At 35.2% G+C, this 3,864-nt stretch overlaps 1 long non-coding RNA gene across 1 annotated transcript; it reads right to left on the reverse strand.

Annotated features, from left to right (window-relative positions):
* Positions 1-937: 937 nt before the first annotated feature.
* LOC131160699 (uncharacterized) lies at positions 938-2,322 on the reverse strand. The gene is made up of 2 exons (XR_009138133.1): positions 2,135-2,322; positions 938-2,027 (listed from the first exon to the last, which is right to left on the reverse strand). It is a non-coding gene; the product is annotated as an uncharacterized LOC131160699 (long non-coding RNA).
* Between the last annotated feature and the right edge of the window lie 1,542 nt (positions 2,323-3,864).

The following is a 3,864-nucleotide window of genomic DNA, read 5'->3' on the forward strand; positions in this document are numbered from 1 at the left end:
TGGCAATTTTTTTTGAAATTATGATTATTTAATATTATCTCCAAAATACAATGTCATCGACGAACGCGAAGTCTACGGCCTCCTTCTGTTACTGTTTCTATCTTCTCTCACTCTTTAATATTTAAAAATGCTATTATTCTTCTGGTCACTACGTGAGGGCCTGCTCTGTCACTACCACTCGCATGGGAACTTCCTCCTCTAGGGTCCATCCAGAAAAGACAATAAACATAACTTAGAGATCCTATCCTTATAACTTATACATCTAACCAAAATCCCTTATCTTGACATCCTTATCTTATTTCAAGATTCAGTCCTACACTTTAGAAACACAGTTCGAAAATAGTTTATTATGGCTTTCCTTAAATCGTCACCCCAAGAAAGACACAGAAACCACCATGAAAGTCCTATCTCTAAATTGCAAAGCAAAACCTTAAATCCTTTTTCTTATACTCTAGTATTGTTTCCACTGCACTCTAGAGTCTACAGAGCTAAACTATAACGACCTGCCTATTTTACCATAAAATCTTTTTTTAAAAAAAACATAATAAACCTGATAAAACATAATCCACCTGGACCCATGGGTACTAGAAATATACCTGAAATACAACACTGATACCTAAGCAGCGAGCAACGTAAAATCACATAAATTTCAAATCATCCATCCAACACAATACCAGAGTTTTACTACAACTATCATATACAAACACATATTAAAAAATATTCAAAAAGTGCCCTAGGGTCGCCACCCAAAAATTCGTCAGACGCTAGAAATGACTTACCCTTCAGATAGGGTAGAACAGTCAAACTCTAACGCTGTGGAGCCGTATCCGCTCTTCTATCTAGGACTCCTAAAATGTTTATGTAGCTGGGATGAGACACCTCTTAGTAAGGGAAATAAACTAATATCAGTGTGTAGCAATATAAGTAATTTCGTGTTATACGTAGAACAATACATAAATCATATTTATTAAAGTTGTCTATAACATATATGGGAAAAACATAATTTCTCATAACATGATATATCATACTGAGTTTCTATACATAAAAATCATCTCGTATAACTGTACATGAAATACACCATGGATGGTTAGCTGGTTGGTATTATGTCCTACCCCAACATGACTGGGTTGTGCGGCTCGAAGGCGGGACCTTGCAATAGCTGGCCGACCACGCTAGATCAACATAATTCTGTAAGTACGATGGGTCTGCCCCTTCTGGTTCGGACACTAGAGGGATGCCTACACTATCATAAAATCACATCGACTGCCGATCTCCCACTACCCCTTACAGCAAGTGGTAGCACTAACATATAAATGATTGTGATCATATAGTTACGGTATCGTACTTCGCGAAAGCCTAAACCAAGCCAACCAAGTTCTGATAACATATAGTATATTCCCAAATAATGATACATTACTATTTCATAATAATATCTGTCATGTTAATATTTTCATAAAACCTTGCATAACATATCATATAAAATTCACGGCCCTTATGTCAGCATAGCATATAAAATCTACGGCCCTTACGCCGACATATCATATAAAATCTACGGCCCTTACGCCGGCATATCATATAAAATCTACAGCCCTTACACCAACATATCATATAAAATCTATGGCCCTTACGCCGGCATATCATATCAAATCCATAGTTTGAAAATCTCTGTATCGTTTTTGACATTTTCTTGAAAATAGTAATAACGTGCTTATTCTGAAAACATAATATTTCATCATCATAGTTTCCATGGTAAATGTTATTCATGCCACACAAAAGGGGTAATATCTAGTATATAAAATCTGTTCTAAAGTCATATTTTTGATATTATACATGAAAACCATATTTCTGATCAACAACATTATTTCCAACATAATACTGCAATATACATATTTACCTGAAATTAAATTCTGTTAAATAATAAATATATTTTTATTAGAAAATTGACTTAGTTTATCTCCTTACTTGACTTATGGAAAAGCCCACAATTTACTCCAAAATTACGCTCGTGTGTTCCCTAACTCAACACCCTGAAATTGATATTTTCCAACAAAAACTTGAGTATTATCTTACCTAGCATATTCTTCTTAGTCTAGAAATACCAAAAACCTAATAAAACTGAAATTAACCAACTTACCCAAATTTTGGGATGGTTCCCAAGTGAGCTTAACCAACAAATTACTCCAGCAGATATACAGAGAATCTTCCCACAAGTGACGCGGCAACTTCAGATCGTCGAACCAATGAAGAACGGGGCTGGATTTCTACAGAGAAGGGGAGGGAGTCATGGGAGAGAGAGAGAGAGAGAGGGAGAGAGAAAGAGAGAGAGAGGAGAGAGAGAGAGAGAGAGAGAGAGAGAGAGAGAGAGAGAGAGAATTTCTGTAAACTTTACGCAAGAAAAATGAAGTTTTGAGCTTATATAGAAAGCTTGTTCACGTGGCCTCGTCAACGAGTCACATCTCCTTGTCGACGAGTCAATGAAGGAAGCTCGTCGACGAACACCTTCTCCTCGTCGACGAGTTTCAAAGTCCGAAAACAATCATTTCGGTATCTTCTCGTCAACGAGATGCATTTCCTCGTCGATGAGCCCAAGAACCCTGCTCGTCGACGAACACTACTCGTCGACGAGACCCTACTGAAAATCCTTAAGAAAATTCCTTTTACTTTCCTTCTTTTATTATTTAATTGTTATAATTCTTCGGGTCTCTAGATTTGGGGACACGCTTGGTATTTTAGAAAAGTTTAATTGAAAGTAAATGACGTTTTAGCCTTTTAAAAAATTTTCAACCCAAGAGGTTTGGTTGACCATATTAATTAGTTCGGTCGACCGTGTCAATTTTGAACTACTGAATTGGTCGACCGTCTTAGGGCGATTTTGAACCCTTCGTAGGTTCGGTCGACTGTGGTTTAGGTTTGGTTGACCGCTCATATGGTTCAGTCGACCAAATAGTTGGGTGTCAAACACGTGTTGGTTTGATCGACTGAGGAAGATACAATCAAAACAGAACGATCGACTGAACGAAGTCAACATGTTGACTTCTGACCTGTTCAGTCTACCAAGGCATTTATACTGCCAAGGATTCGGTTGACTGGGCTTTTAAATTAATCCCAAAAGTCCAATGTCGATCAACCGAAGTCTATTTTTGCCCCAAATTTGACCCTAAATTATTTCTAAACCTTTTGTATGATTTTAGTCTTTTAGGAAAAGGTTTTCCGTGAAGTGTGTTGGTCGCTAGGGTTTGTCTATGGTCATTCTCAGCATTTTATACATATCATGTAGGTGCATGTATTATTACAAACCAAATAAAAAATTAAATGCAATAAAAATTAAAATCAAAATGTCTTCTTCTTTTTCTCTTCATTTTCCATGGAATTCTCCAAGAGTGTGAGCTTTATGTCCCTACTAGTTTCCATTTTTCGGTATAGTATGTTCGTGCTGAAATGATAACCTGCTCACACACTAAATGAAACACAAGATACTGGTTGTTTGTTAGCATTAAAACAGGGATCAGATTCAAAAAACCAACAAAATAAAACAAGTAGGTGTAAAACATATTTGTCACAATTTAGGACCCTTTTATATTTTTGAAAATAATTTCATTTTTCATTTTAGTTTTTAGAAAAATTACAAAATAGTAAGCTAATTTTTTATTTTTATAATACTTCTATGAAATAAATAATAAAAATAAACAGTTTTAGACACTATTTGCTTGCAAAAATAGTTTTATTTTTGTACTTATTTATTCAATTAATTACAAAAAAAATTACCTTATTTTCCAATTTTTCAAATATAGAAAAATTGAAAAATATTTTTCATTATTTTTCTAAATTTCCAACTCTTGATTTGCACATGGGAGCGTGAGATTG

Source organism: Malania oleifera, chromosome 7, assembly GCF_029873635.1.
Source record: "Malania oleifera isolate guangnan ecotype guangnan chromosome 7, ASM2987363v1, whole genome shotgun sequence".
Classification (NCBI taxonomy): domain Eukaryota; kingdom Viridiplantae; phylum Streptophyta; class Magnoliopsida; order Santalales; family Ximeniaceae; genus Malania; species Malania oleifera.